General features: G+C 34.4%; 1 pseudogene; it reads left to right on the top strand.

Annotated features, from left to right (window-relative positions):
* The first annotated feature begins 2,352 nt into the window (after positions 1-2,352).
* On the top strand, positions 2,353-12,491 carry LOC104891553 (protein DETOXIFICATION 19-like; annotated as a pseudogene).
* Positions 12,492-16,859: the final 4,368 nt, after the last annotated feature.

Below are 16,859 nucleotides of genomic sequence, written 5' to 3'. Positions count from 1 at the left end.
GCTGATGGGCCGGTTGTTGTGTGGACTGAGCAGGTACGGTGGGGGCACAATTATGGGCTCGGTATTTGTGGAGGCCGAATTTGGGAGAGGAAATGGCTCGGTATTGTGGAGGCCGAATTTGGGAGAGGAGAGGGCTCGGTATTTGTGGGCTCCGTAGGTGTGGGCTCATTGTTTGTGGGCATAGAAGGCGTGGGTAATGGCTGAGGAAGGGCATCAAAATCATCCCTAAAGTCCTCACGGACTAAATCATCACAGAAGAGTTAAATTGTACAATGCAGTTTAAATCATGAGTCAGTTGAGTAACAGAAATCAAACTACAACTGAATCGAGGCACCAAGAGAACATCAGTGAGAGTAATATGAACAGATAAACGCACTGGCCCCTTTTGAGTTGCAACAACAGACTCCCCATTAGGAAGACTAACATGGCAAGGAGAAATAGAAATCAGATCAAATAGCCAAGAGACCTCACTAGTAACATGATTAGTGGCACCACTGTCAATAATCCAAGAAGTGGAATCAAACTTACCACTCAAACGATCCTCATAAATTTTGGTAGAACAAACAAGCCCGCAAGAGCCTTCCACTGATCGTGAGGAAATAAAGTAGAGGAGGCTGGAGAGGGAGACACTCCTGCAGCAGCCGTGGCATGAGCCTTAACACCACCACGACCCCGACCCGAAGTAGTAGTAGGAACCGGTGGCTGAGAGCCACGAACGGAGCCCTTCGGCTCCCACCCTTCCGGATAACCGACTAACTCATAACAATTGGCAACCTCATGCTCATGCTTCTTGTAATGAGAGCAAGTCAACAAAGAATAACATCGAGATACATCATGGCCAACCTTGTGACAGTGAGTACAAGTTGGACGCTCTGATGTACCACAGCCACAGCCACAGCCAGTAGCTGTACATACCGCGAACCTAGGAACCTCAGCCGGTTTATCATCCACGACAGATTTAGAGGACCGAACATGTTCCTCCTGAATAACAAAGTGATACGCGCGGTCTAAAGACGACAACAGATCAGTAGAGAGAATCTGAGAGCGCAACCGACCATAGTAATCGGTATAAAGTCCCATAAGAAAATCATGCAGACATTGAGTTTCATTACGTGCATCATGTAAATCACCAGCCACACATTTAAAACAACACGAACAAGAAAAAATAGGTTCATGCCTTTTCAATTCCTCCCATAGAACATTTAGTTTACCATAATAGCTAGAAACACTCATCGTCTTCGTCTGTTCACATTTATAAATGGTAGATTTTAACTGATGAATTCGCGGGCCATTAACGGTTGCAAACTATGTTTTAAGGTGATCCCAAATTTGTGGCTCCGGAATTTAGTAAGCGTACCCTTAACATCAGGGACGATGGTGTTCATGATCCACGAGACGAGCATTGCATTCACAGTCAACCAATCCGCGGCAGTGTAGGGAGGTTGTGGAGAGTGATCGTCCCATCTAAGAAACCGAACTTGCGGCGCGCATCAAGCGCGAGTTGAATATCTTCGGCCCAGTCATCGTAGTTGTTGGAATGGAGTCGCGTGGGAGTGATAAAATCTCGAGGTCTGTCGCCAGTACCAAGAAAGAAAGGGTGCGTGATATTGGTTTTTGTAAAAGGAGGCTGCGGCGGCGGTTCGTCGCCGGCCTTGGTGATAAAAGATGGTGAGAAGAAAATTTCAAAAGTTTGGCTCCAATACCATGACAAGACTAGAACTAAGGTAAATCTTGTGTGTTGTATTTCATTGAGATTGCACAAATATATATATAAGTGTTGTAACTCTAAATCAATCGTGTGGTTGAGATTCATTCTCATTTCTCATGTAAGGAGCATTCTCATGTGATCTTGCCTCTATATATAATATATTAATATACATATAATATATTATATATATATATATATATATATATATATAATGTGCATAAGGAACTATATATACAAAGGACTCTAATGAGAATAAACTTTCCCTTTAACATAATATTGCCTAACAGATATAATATATCAGTATATCATGTGCACTAGCTAGACATGTGATGAAAGCAACATGACCAACTTCTTTACATTCACCCACGATATTTACAAAATATTTGGGTTCTACTCTACAATTTAAGTGGAAATTTTTAATCTAAAGTCTTTTGGCATATTAGTTTAGCTCTTCTTTAACTTCCAAAATGTAGGCATCCTTCTTCAAGACCTATGCCGTCTTTGAGATCACATTGGTAAATCTGCACAACGTCAATTTTAATTTCGTAACATAGCCAAAAGACTCGGGGAGTCGGGGTCGTTTTGAAGATTTTGAGGCTCTGGTTCTAACAAAAAATTAGGCCCCAAGTTTATGAGATATATAAATGGAAGGTTGGGCATAAAAGATCGAAAGATGAAAATTTAAAGATTGATCATTGAGAAATTTATTATGGGTGGAAAACAAGAGTGATTTCCTCCATTATGAAGTAAAAATTAAAACTAATATGTTTTTTGGGCCCTTAAATTTTGGGCTCCTGTGCGGTTGACTCCCTTACACAACCTCATCTACCCCTTGGCCAAACGTGTATGGATACTGCATAGACGACGCAAACCAGAGTATCATATTTAGGTATTAGATTCAACATTATAACCTCCTTTATCATAGTGAGGAGGACAACAATTATCTCTAATCTACCTATATTCGTACAATTGGCTCTTCTTTACTTCGGTGTAATGTTCACAAGGTTGATAGAGCTTATGTTCAGTATCCCATGTTATTCTCGCCACCACATGTCGAGTAGCGTTAATCTATTTACTACTCACGTCTGAATTTTAAACTGTAGCCAATGTCAAAAAGCTCATTTTTTTATACACATAAAATTATATTAATCCTGCCTATATATGTTCTTCTCATAGTACTTAAGAATTCCATATAACTAGCTTCAGAGAGATATATTCAAATTTTCCCCTTGTATCTCTATAAGAAAAAGGTAAAAGGAATTCCAAAATATGTTGTATTGTAGATCTTGAGTGATAACATTGGAGATATAAAGTTTTAGAAGACAAGAAGTTATATTTGAGGGTTTACATATATTTTTACACTAGTTTTATTCTGCCAGGAAAAAAGGGGAAGAAAATGTGGGAAAAGGTGGTGGATGTAAAGGAAGCCAAGGAGCAAATATTATTTTCAGTGCCAATGACAATTACCAACTTGTTCTATAATCTAATTCCATTGGTTTCGGTTATGTTTGCTGGTCATCTCGGTCCACTACAGCTAGCTGGCTCTACTCTTGCCAATTCTTGGGCTACCGTTACCGGTTTTTGTTTCATGGTCAGCTTTCTTCTTTTTTTTTATACTTTGGTTTCTCTGTTAAGAAACACATTAAATTTTGTTTCTTTCCTTCTTATTATTAGCACTTGTTTGATTGCATATAGGAATTAGTAATTTCTCGTAAAAGTTGTTTGATTGATCATGGGAAGTTCTACATATTTATGGGACTTATGTAGAAACTTCCTCCATCTTATAGGAGGCAGATTTTTTCAGAAAGTACAACGTACTTCTGAAATTTGTCAACCAAACAACTTCACCTTATCTTATTTCTTAGAGTCTTTCAAAAAAAAATATCTTAGTGCTTAGAAAATTCTATTTTTTCATAAATTTATATGTCAACCAAAACAATCCTTAACTTTTTTTGTTATGAGTTCTGACAAGTTAATGGAACAACCCTAATCAATTGTAACATATATACACCGAAAAGAGCTAGAAGTACAGGAAACTAATACCAGTATTATATTAACTGAAATGAACTGAGTGCAACAACAAATGATCTGAACACAATGAACCAAATGTTTTGGTAAAATTACTTCTGAATATTTTTAGTTTGACAAGTATTTCTTTCAAAGGTGTTTCATTTTAATTGGCTCAAAAATTATTTATTTATTTTTTCAATGACATGAATTTTTATATGAATCTCCCGATGTTTCTTTTTCTGTAATCATCTGATCCGTAAGAATCTTTTAGGGTGGACGTCCTCTTAGATAAAGCCCCTAATTTTCTTTCCTTTTAAAAAAAATGACATGACTTTTTATACAATTATTTAATCAGTGCTTACACACACATAATTCATCTCCTTACGTGTGCCAAAAGAGAGGAGTCTACTAAGAAAAATAAAGGAAGTATATTATTTGGTGTAGTGATAAAATTTGTATATCGGTTCAGATTGAATCATACAGAATTTTGGTCCACTAGGCCTCCTCGGTTACCACACACCAACAATAAAAATAGAAAATTAATTTTGAAATTTGAGTCAAAATAAAAATTTAATCTTTTAATAGTCCAATCTTTTACAATTACTTTGGAGTTTAGACTGTTAGAATACAAGGTGACACTCAAGAAAGGGCGGGTTGAATTGAAGGACAAAATCTAATCGATTTTCGCAAAAACACTCTTATGGCACAGTGCCTTACACTGTGTTATTCACTCGTAAACTCTCCGATAGATGTTTTTGCTCGAACTAAATTGTATCAAAATATAAATAATAAAAACAAATAATAAAACTTGGGAATTTAACGTGGTTTAATCTCACTTCTGAGATCTGCGTCCACACAAACTACACTTTTATTGTTTGAATCTTAAAATACCAAACTCTTGATACAATATGATTCCCGCACTACTAATTCTAGTAGTGCTCCCCAACACTTAACGCTAAGTGTTGCTACTCTTTATAATGATGGAAATTACAGAAAGAATAATTCCTCAAAAGTGTGCTTCTTATTCAAACAAATAGAGGATCGTTACAATTGTTGCTTAGAAACCTTAACTTACTAGAAGCCTGTGACGTACACTGTGCTATGGGATCCCGTTTTCAGCTCTCAAAATTTTCTGAAACTAAATCCGAAAACATGAGTTGTTCTTTTGATTTCTTTCCTTTATATAACTTATCAATTGAATAAAATTATTCTCCAAGATATGATTATTCTTTTGAGTAATTTTTATTTCTTAAATTAACGGATAAAATCTTTTCCTTTCCAAAATCAAATTTTATCTTTGATAAAAACTGATTATTTTTCTTTCCTTATAAGATTCCTCCATATCTTATGCCATTATTAATCAGATCTTAAATCAATTTTATCGAAAAATCTTTATCAAAATCTTTATCTTTAAAAATCAGTTTTTCTTAAAACTCTTCTTTTTCTTTTTTCTAAAATCTTCATCAAAGTATTTTTTTTCTCTTAAAAATCAGATTTTTTTAAAACTCTTTTTTCCGAAAATTTTTTTTAAGAAATATTTTCTTTAAAATCAGTTTTTACAAAACTCTTTATCCGAAAAGCTTTATAAAAATATTTTCCTTCTAAAACTAATTTTCGAAATTAGAAACTCCCTTTGTATATAGAAACATGAAATTAATATAATTACCTGTTTTCTTAACTCAAGAAAATAGTTAATCATCCTAATTTCATATTTCTAGTTTAGAACAAAATTCTAATAAGTTAATTACATCACGTAATCTAAGAATATAACTAGACCCAGGTTTTCATATCTTCGAGTTCTTGAACTTTCATGAACATCCAATCTTGATAGCTTTCTTAGATCATTGTGACACACATACATGTTATAGCACAAAGTGTTTATCATCATTAAAATAACATTGACTTAGAGTCACAACATAGACCTATTTTAGTCTTTATTTGAACTACAAACTTCCAACAATCTCTATTACATAAGGGAAGGGGGGAGCAACGGTGTCCTCTTTTGAAATGCCTATTTTGCCCCCTTCCCTTTCTACATTACAAAAGGAGAGTCAAAATCAAAATCGGCACTCAAAAATACAACCGAAAATTAATTTACAACACTCACTCACAAATCACTTAAAAGATTAAGCTTTACAGATCACTCGTACAATTGAGAAAATTACGTTACAAATCACTCAAATAATCGGGAAAATGTATTAAAACTTAAAATTAACAAACAAACTAAAACATATAGCCTAGAACGTCAATACATACAAAAAAATTTACAAAAATTTACTTACAAATCACTGTTCTCAAGAACCATTCATAATTAATGGTCGGTCATGATAAAAATAGAGGTGTATTTGTAGTGAAATCAGAATTTAGAAGTTAGACGAGGCAAAAAATTATTTACTTTTTTATAGTGTTTAAAATTTAGAAGTTAGTACTGTACTTAATTCAAAAATCAACTAAAAAAATATAATATTAGAAATCATAAATAAATTTAATAAATTTTATATTTTGTTCATAGAATTTAACTTTGAAAAGAAAAAAAAAAGACAAAAATAATGGTGAGAGAGTTAAGTGACAGAAACTAAACCAAACAATTTTTGCAACTAAAAACAATTATATTTCATGTCTAATGTTCAAATTTTGACTCTTATGTCGAAAAAAATCGAGTTTCTGTTTTGGAAAAAATTCAAGCACGCATAGCGTGCAAAAAATATTGTATAGAATTAGGAGGTTGACCTCTCGAGGGGTACACCTTAGTTATCAATTTGATCGAAGAAGAGAAGAGTGGCGGGCTATTAGTAGTATTGGTGTATATAGAAGAATTTGAAAATCCTCCTACAATACCTATCGAACCTACCTAATCTCTTGAAACTAGAGATGTTTAACTTTATTTTCAATGCTCAAAGTGTTGAAGAAGTAATTTGATATTGCTGATTGTGTACTTCTCTGATTTAAACTTTCCCTCTCATATGTCATTTTATGTGATTTTAGGTTGGCTTAAGTGGTGCACTTGAGACTTCTTGTGGGCAAGGATTTGGTGCAAGATTATACAAATTGCAAGGCGTTTATCTCCAAGCATCATGCATAGTCTCATTGGTTTTCTCCATGATTATATCTATAATATGGTGGTTTACAGAACATATTCTAAAATTGTTCCATCAAAATCCTGAAATTTCAAAAGAAGCAGCACTCTATATCAGATTTCTTATACCAGGAATTTTCGCCTATGGCATTTTACAAAACTTTTAAGGTTCCTCCAGACTCAATCTGTGGTTGTTCCCTTAGTTATATTCTCTCTCCTGCCGTTGCTCTTGCATTGTGGCCTTAACTATCTCTTGGTTCATTGCACCACCCTTGGTTATAAGGGCGCGGCATTATCTACCTCCTTGACATTTTGGTTATCGGTTATTATTCTAATTGTTTATGTGAGATTCGCTAAGAAATTTGAGCATACTTGGAGAGGATTATCAATGGAATCATTTTCTTATGTCTTCGCCAACTTAAAATTGTCATTACCTTCTGCTGCTATGGTTTGGTTAGTACGATTCTTCTCTTTCAATAACATATTGATAGCTATAAATTCTCAACAAAATGATCTTACATCAGTGGCGGCGTATCTAGAAATTTACTCAGGGAATACGTATATATAAGTAGTTAGAATCGTCAAAAAAAAAAAATTCAAAATAAAGCTTTATTTACATTTTTGTCTCCCTAAGTTTGAGTAAGAACTTAGATATAATTGCTAACGGTTTAGTTGTTCAATTTTTCAATTTAAATAACCATATTTTTAAAGATAAGTTGTTCAATTAACATCCTATTTTAAATCATACTCTTCTTATAACCGATTAATTGTTTCTTAAGTTAGGCTATTCTTTTTTCTAGATGTTAATTATATGTAATAAAAAAATTCAAAATAACATCAAGTGATGAATTTTTATACTTCCTTTGTTTCTAATTAGATGTTACACTTTTGAAAATTTGGGTTCCCTAGGCAAAAATTGAAAGAGTGATTAGGAAAGAATAAGGGTAGGGGATTAAACGTGTGGGGACCATTGCACATGGGGTTTAAAGGAAGGGAGGAGAGAGAAAAGAGCGACCCCAACTTGGTTCCGCCACCATCACCCTAGTAGCCCAGTCTCCTTCCCCACCCCCGCCCATGTGAACTCCCACCACCACCCCACCAGCCACCCGAAATCCCCACCCACCCGAAAACCCCACCCCACCCGCCGAAATTCCCACACACCCACCCGAAAACCCCAACCATGCGCTGAAAACCCCACCCCACCCTCGCAAAACCCCACCTCTACCGCCAAAAACTCCACCCCAGCCTCGAAAATCCCACCTCTACCGTCGAAAATGGAGGACTTGTGGTTTTGCGCGAAGAAGATGGTGTGGTTTTCGGTGGGTGGGGGTGGCGGGGGAGGTTTTGCATGGGTGGGGCTGCTGTGATGGTGGAGAAGGGGGCTGCGATGTGGGGGAAGGGATTGGGCAGCTGAGGTGGTGGGGGAGGGGTGGTGGAAGAGAGGGAGGAGGTTTAATTAATTTAGATTAGTATGTGAATAAGGTTAAATTAAGTTAGTTTAATTTTGGTTAATTGTTATAAGTAAGGGTAAGTAAGTAATTTTGCAGTATAAAACTTTCCAATTTAAGAAATAAAAAAAGTGTAACATCTATTTTGAAACATGCGATTTAAGGAATGTGTAACATCTAATAAAAAAACGGAGGAAGTATATATAATGATTGAATGCTACAAATTCAGAAAAATTAATAATTAATTTGAAGTTGAAAATTTATTTGAAAATAGTTATTTAAGTATGTAAATGAGAAAAAATTGAGGGATTAAAAGAGAGGCAAAAAAATCATTTTGGAGCTTTGATCTAAGTAAGCTTATGAATTTATAGTTGCGTTAAAGGGGAGTATTTAAAAGCAAAACATAAGTGCGTTGGGTTCCGAATACAAGACCTTTCCATGGATTCATTGATCTTTCTTTTCGCTTCCCCTACCAGCAAGACAAGCCTCATCAGATGTTCATTGCTCACATATATATTCTTTGAATATCCTATTTATTTTGTTTTCATTATTTTCCAGAAATAATGGGGGCACAGTTGTACCCGTTGTACACTTGTACGCCCTCTAGATCCACCAATGTCCTACATATCATAAGACCGTCTCACTATTTATATTAAAAAATTACTTTTTGTTTATGCTACTTTATAAGTGATCCCTTTATTTCAAATAATAAGGAAGGCGTTTTTTTTTATAGGCCAACTTATCTATAGCAATGATGGTTAATAGGGTTTTTTTTCATTGATCTTTTTTAACATTGTTTGTCTCAGTTTAGAATCTTGGGCGTTTGAAATACTGGTGTTTTTGGCTGGAATCATGCCGAATGCTGAAGCAACTACTCCTCTCACTGCACTCTGGTAAGAACGTATCTTTTCTTTGTTTTTTAATTCTACTTAATTCCTCCATTTGTTTTATACGTTACATTAAACTTTCACTTTCCATGTATGTCAATGTAAAATTTTGAGGTTATAAATCTTCTATTTTCTTGAATTAGTAGAAGCAAAAGAAAGAAAAAAAGATGAAGAATAAGAAAATAAAGTTGAGTATCATATATTATATGTAGAAAGCTAATTTATTTTTTAAAATTATAAAAAGTACATATTAAAAAAAAATATTAAGACAAATCTAACAAGATCCTACATAACTATATTTTTACTCACGTATAATCACAGACGGCCAAAGTGAAATTTGTGAATAGTATAAAATGTTATAGTGTAACATGTAAAAAAAACCTTGTCGTTTGGTAGTTGGTCATAAATGGTGGTAATGGTAATGAATTTGTGTGTAAATTTGAGAAAAATATCATTGTCCATTCCCATGGTAATGCTAACTTATCATATAGTGTCCACTTTCCTTCTTGAATTTTCATTCCCATCCAATACACCTTGTAGGGTGGTAATGAGTGGTAATGAAAATGTGTTTCCCTTTGGAGACAAAACACAAGTTTAGGGGTGAGATTGCTTGCCCATTGAGAAAAAATGCCTCCCCATGGAGATTTTAAGGGTGCTTCCCTAATAAAATTACACTTAAAATTCATTTCCATAACCGCAATTTATTAACGACTACCAAACGGGCCATGAAAGTATGTGAAAGGATGCAAATTCTTGCATAAGATGGTTAGCCTATTAGCCTGCTGTTACTACAACAAAATCATAAAAGTTGTGAAATACAAAGGAAACTTGATTTACAAGAATCTTTACTAAAAATTGAAGAAGTTATACAAAAGGTATTTGAAAGTTAAAACATTAGAAATCTCGTGGTCTACATGTGTCAAACAATTTCATAGGAGACCAGTTCATGAAATAAATGTCTTCGTTAAAATTGATTCATTTATTAATTTTGAAATATCTTCTTCGTAGCGTTATTACAGAAACAATGGCTTTTGTGGTTCACAAATTATTATAATAGACGGTCTAATTTTAATATAAAATTAGACAATGCAAACCTACGTTCTCTTAAGAAGCCCATTCAATTTCTCTCTAACCTAACACTATTTTTAGGTATCTTGCACCATCCTAGTCGTCCATTCTCTTCTCCTCTTTTATTTCCCTTTGAATTTCGAATTAGAACAAACATTTTTCAAAAATAGTTCGTCAGTCTTACAAAATGGATTAAGCTAGTCACTAAATGGATTAAATCAGTCACTAAATGATTAAAGAATGTTATTAATGAATAGATTAAACTGATCACTAAATAGATTAAAATGGTCACTAAATAGATTAAAGTAGTCACTATATTAAGAAATATGATCTATTCTCTTCTTAATATTGGGCTTGGGCCGCGCCTACTTTTAAATTAAAAGTAGACGGTCTCTTACAAGACCAACTGTTTATGGTTACTTACGGCTTGAGTGCTGCAGCAAGGTAATAATTAATGTTAGACTACATCTTCTTAAATTATGAAGTACTTATTTTCTTCGTTGAAATTCAATCTAATTTGATTAAACCTTTGTATGAAAGCACGAGAGTTTCAAATGAGCTTGGAGCTGGGAAAGTGATTGAAGCAAAGCATGCAATGGGCGTAACATAAAAGTTGTCAATTGCCTTTATTGCTCCTGTTTTGTTTTCATAGGCTTCGGACATAACATTTGGGCAGGCTTTTTTAGTGGCGATTCCACTGTAAATAAAGCATATGCTTCCATGACTCCTCTCCTTTGCATATCAATATTCTTGGACTTCATTCAAGGCATATTATCAGGTCCAATATCAACATAATCTGTGCATATCTCAATTTATATGTTACTCAGCAGACTTTTTTTTTACCTCAAGAATTTGTATCGCATCCTCGACTTTCCAATATGAGTATGGACATTCCAACACTTCGCTTTGGGGAAAAAACATGAAACTTGTTCATAAAATAGCCTAGTTGGATACATAAATATGTATGCTTATATGACACAAGTACCAGATCAATTTACATAAAATAACTCTCGATTGCACATAGTCTTTTATTTAACCATGGTTAATGATCTATTATGTTGTATTTGGGCATAAAAAGGGGTATGCAGGGGATGTGGTTGGCAGCACTTGGTCGTGTTCATAAACTTAGGAACATTCTACCTCATTGGTATGCCTATTGCATGCTTACTTGCCTTCAAGGCTCATTGGCTTGTCAAGGTAATTTTATCATGTTTACACTATTTTTTTGCAATTTGGGCTTTCTCTCGTTTGACCAAATATATTTTCAATCTCAAAATGATATTTTAGCAAAAACATTTTTCAAGAAAAATAAAATAATAGATTAGTTTTCATTATTTAGTTTTTTATAAGTTAAAATGAAAGAAAGTCTAAAATAGAGGGAAAAGAGCATATGGAGAAGGGAAAGAGGGAGATAAAGAATATAATGAAATTGTTTTCCATTTGAAAAACTAACTTCCACCTTTTACAAATCAAACTAGTTATTAGGGCCGTGTCGCGTGATGTCCCGGGTGATTAACATTTTCATGTTAAAAAAGTGGCATTTAATGTCCTATAGTTTATTGGTTAGAACTTTACTATATTAACTTGAGGTCATGTGTTCAAATCTGCTGAAGTGTGATATGGAATGAAACAACTAAAAGGATAGTGTCACATGACGACTAACGTGTAGACTTGCTTAAGAACAGTTTTTAATATATTTGTATAGATGAACTCAATACTGTCTTTTCATTTGCGTATGTTTAAGTTACACATTTTTAGTCGGTTTTGTACGCACAATTCCTCTTTGCTTTAACTTTTGCCACAAATTTGTGATTTAGGGTCTTTGGATGGGTTTAATATGTGGCCTCTTCGCTCAATCTTGTTCGCTTATTCTGATTACTCAAATCAAGAAATGGAAAACATTTGAGCTCTCTCATGGTGACATTGAAGATTTAACTCCCATCTAATCATTTTTAGCTAATTAAGAATGTTATGTATTTTTTCTCATCTTTTCCTTCACTGTTCCTTTGCACAATCTATATGGGACTGGTGGTGTAAATTATGGGATCTCTCTTAGGTCTGACCCTCTTCTCTTGAACCAACTCTTATTCAATGGAATTTCCCTTGAAAAAATAAATTTTTCAAAAGAGTCTGGATTGCAGCATTTCAAGTGATTATGTGGTCCTAATGGAAAGAGCGAAATGCAAGAACTTTCAACAATTTGAGTAGCTCGATTCAAGAAGTTCAGAACATGGTGTTGCTCCGACTCTGTTGGTGGGTCAAAAGCTGGAAGGAGCCCTTTCTATACTCCCCCAATGAGGTATTGCGCAACCCAACATGTCTCTTTTGGCGCCCATCTCTGAATTCCATCTCAAGTAAGGGTCTGCAAACTAACTCTTTGAAGCATAACAACCTAAAATGGGTTGTGGATGTGCCAAAAAGTTCAGCTCAAAGCACTTTGGTGATTGGGGGTCCCCTCCATGATAAAAATGAGGTAACTCTCTGTGCCTTCTCGTGTCCAATTTTCTCTCATGGATGATACTTCAGCAGAGATATTAGCGTTGCACAGATCTATCAAGATCTCCCTCAACAACAATCAATTCAAAAAATATCACATTGAAATTGAATCAAAGTCTCAAGAGGCAGTAAAATGGTGCGCCAACCTATCGATCGGATGATCCTTGGAACTTGCAATTCATTCTCAACTTCATAACAGATGTGGCCAGAAGAGGACTTAAATGCTCAATAAAATTCAAGAATCAAACATCTTACTCTGCCACTGAGACCATAGCAAAGTTGGGTCTCTTTAGAAACTCGGAGTATGGATTAATTAGCTTTGTATGTCATTGAGAAGAAGGCATGTACTAGCGGTATTGACTTATGTAAGTGGTTTCACTCACTTTGAGTAATATGAAATTAAATAAAACTATCAAAAAATAGAAAAATAATAAGTCTACCCACCGGGTAATATACCCACCACTAATAGAGAGTAATGATAAGTGATGATAGTGGAGTCCAATTCACATGATTAATAATATTTTAATGCTTCTATTTTTATTTTTTTTGGAAATTCAAAATTATTATTGATGACCAGAAAAAAGATTACAATATCAAAGCATCAAGCAATAGGAAAATAAGCATCAGTATTTATTTTAACCCACCTTCTAGGAAGGGTTGAAAAAATAGACTCTTCATGTGCTTTCCTAAAGCAACACCAAAACCACCAAGAACAAAGCCACTAACATTTGTGCTAAACAACAAGTTAGCCATAGATTATGCTATCTATACAAAAGATTTCTTTGATTCTCAGCTAATATACAAAAGATTTCTTTGATTCTCAGCTAATATACAAGCTACATTAAAAATGATATTATCAACTACTTGATCTGTACTAAGCAGCTTGTTCTCAAAGACAATCTGATTTCTTTGAATCCACAGTTGATAAATAGCTTCAGTAAAGACCATGCTATAGACTTTGCTTGCCTTGTGTCTTCTTCTACATTGCTCAGCAGCAATGTTAACTTCATCCATAAAGGAAGCAATAGGCCGAGGAGTTTTAAGAATCTGAAGACACTTATGCCAGATTATTGCAGAATAATTACACTTGCTTGAAGAAGACATCTTCATCCTCTGTTGGCAAATAGGGTAATTAGAGTCATTGAGTAATTGCGAGGAGACTAATCTGACCTTAGTAGCCAGCCTGTTGAGAATAGCAAGCCATGTGATAAATATGCCCTTGGGTGAAGCTTTGTTGTTACAAACAAGCCTTTTCCAGCTAACTGAATTTATATCACCATTCAGATGAATATAACACCGCATGATAGAGAATTTTTCACCCACAACAAACTCTTGCAGTCTATTTTCCTTCTCAAAGATATCTCTGGTGCTCAGTATCTTCTTCAATGCCCATGCCATGTTCTGTGGTATAGGCATTGTCCAAATGTTGGCCTGCTTGATATAATATGAATGCACCCATTTTATCCAAAGCTTGTCCTGTTTCATTGCAATGGCACATAAATGCTTGGAAATAGCAGCTTTATTCCAATATTCCAGGTTAATAAAATTCAGGCCTCCTCCAGTTTTGGGTAAGCAAAGTTGTTCCCAAGAAACTAGAGCTTTTCTAGAGGGTAAATCCTTACCAGTCCAGAGATAAACCCTGCAAAGACTTTGAATCTCCTTAACAATCTTTTTGGATAGAGTGAATATCTGACACCAAAAGACTTGCATACTAAGGAGAACAGTTTTAACCAATTGGGCTCTACCTGCATATGAAAGCAATTTTGCACTCTAATTCTTGGTTCTAGCCATGATCTTTTCAATCAGAGGTTTACAGGTATTATAGGAGATTTTTTTTGGTGGAAAGAGGGACACCTAGGTATCTGAATGGAAATTCACCAAAACGAATCTAAGTAGCCAAATGAATGTCATGACTAATATGAGAAGTAACCCCTCCCAGATCTGAAGATTAGCTTCCAAACCAGAAGCTTTAGACAATGAATGAAAAGCATCAACTAGTAACTGAATAGAAGCAACATCAGCTCTATAGAACATTAGAAGATCATCTGCAAGCATCACGTGAGTGAGTTGAAATTTAGCACACCTAGGATGATATTTGAATCTAGGGTTCAAATGAAGATTACCAAGGCATCTGGAGAGATACTCCATCCCAATTGCAAATAAGAAAGGAGAAATAGGATCTCCTTGCCTAAGACCTTTCTTAGCAAAGAATGGATTACAAGCTAGGTTTCCCATTAATCAACAATGAATAAGACACTGTAGTCACACAAGCCATAATCCATGTTATAAAGATATCAGGAAACCCTAGCTCAAATAGAACAGTCTGTAGAAAAGGCCACTCAATTGAATCATAGGCTTTTTTGAGATCTATTCTAATAGTGCATCTAGGAAAAATGTTTTTCCTGGTGTACCCCTTAATAAGATTAGTGGCTAACAATATATTGTCAGTTATATGTCTTTTAGGAATAAAACCAGCTTGAGATGTATTAACAACTTCCCCAATTACATCTTGCATTCTATGAGTAAGAATTTTAGCTATGATTTTATACACTATAGTGCAACAAGCTATAGGTCTAAAATCACTAGCATAAGTTGGATTAGGAATTTTGGGAATCAAAGTGATAGAAGCTATATTAACTTGAGATCTGAGGTTACCAGTTTGGAAGAAGTCCTAGATAGCAACATATATATCTGATTTGATGACAGGCCACATGTTTTGAAGAACACAGCATTGAAGCCATCTAAACCAGGAGCTTTGTCTCCATCAATGCTTGACATGGCATAATCAATCTCACTTAGAGTGATGGGAGTGATAAGAGACCTTCTAGCATGTGTACTCAGTGTAGGCCCCCTTCTGATAACTGATAGTTCAACCCCAAGAGGTTGATCAACACAACTCCCCATTAATTTACTATAGAAAAGCTTGAATTCCTCTTGGATGTCATCAGGATTTGTGAGCTTCCTACCATCAGCACTATATAAAACATCAATGGAATTTCTGACTTGTCTCTCCTTCATAGCTGCATAGAAAACCTTAGTATTTGAATCTCCAAGCTTTAGCCATTGGATTCTAGATTTATGTCTCATGACATTCTCTTCAATTAGTAGTGGGTAGATTACCCACCGGGTAAGATGTAGCAATGTCCTTAGTTAGATGACGTTCCATATTGACCTTAACAAGTACCCCTCCTTTTCATATTACTTGTCGGGAATAAAAATGAATGAGGCAACGTTATATATTTTATAATATTATACTTATCTTCTCCTTCCTAATATTTCACATTTGTAGCTAGGATTTTGATTTCTGCAAAAGTTATTTTGGTTAATCTATTTTGTTAACAATCACAATATTTTCAAAACAACAAATATTTTAAATCACCAAAAGTTTTACAAAAGTTTTAGAGTAAATTTTATTTTCATGACCAACGATCTTTGTATAAGGATTAATCGAGATTTTGACATATTGTTTGGTTTTTCGTACAATATGTAATATTATTTTGAGATTTTTGTTTTTTCCAAATTAGAAATGGAAAACCCATCAAATCGGGAATACTTCATGTCATATCTAATCAATTCAAATCAAATTATTAGAAGTAAGGTGTCCTCCTTCTGTTTTTTTTTAATTGTTCTCACTTAGAATCTTGGCACTATTTAATTAGAGAGAATCTTCTCAATCTTTTTCAATTTATAAGAAAAAATATAGTGATGTGGGGTCTTGTTTGATTCGTCTCAATTAGTACGTTATTAATATTCAATCGTTATGATTTTTACTATTATATAATAAAAGATATTTAAGTTCAAAGATGTGCACTAGGAGATGTGGACAGGAAAGTGAGAAAGATAAAAAAAAAAAAAAACAGAGGGAGTACTATCTTTTTAATAATCTATACTTCCAGCACCCAATTAACAACGCAGATAAGATGATCAGGGTAATTTTTTATATCTCGACAAATAGCAAACTCGTTTTTGAGTCCGAATGATGCCTAATTTTATTTTGTAACTGTGTTAGCATAAAAAGAACAAATCGTTATACAATACTCCATCCGTCCCATAATATAGTGCTTTTTTTTTTTTACACGGCTCGAAGATGTACCTTTTACCTTTAATATTTTCAATTCTATATTAAGAAAAAATATAAAAGTTGAAATTATGAAACTACATATTAA

The sequence above is a fragment of the Beta vulgaris genome, chromosome 4, assembly GCF_026745355.1.
Source record: "Beta vulgaris subsp. vulgaris cultivar EL10 chromosome 4, EL10.2, whole genome shotgun sequence".
Lineage (NCBI taxonomy): Eukaryota > Viridiplantae > Streptophyta > Magnoliopsida > Caryophyllales > Amaranthaceae > Beta > Beta vulgaris.
Note: the sequence above shows the minus strand (reverse complement) of the source record. Positions and strands in the feature narration are given on the sequence as shown.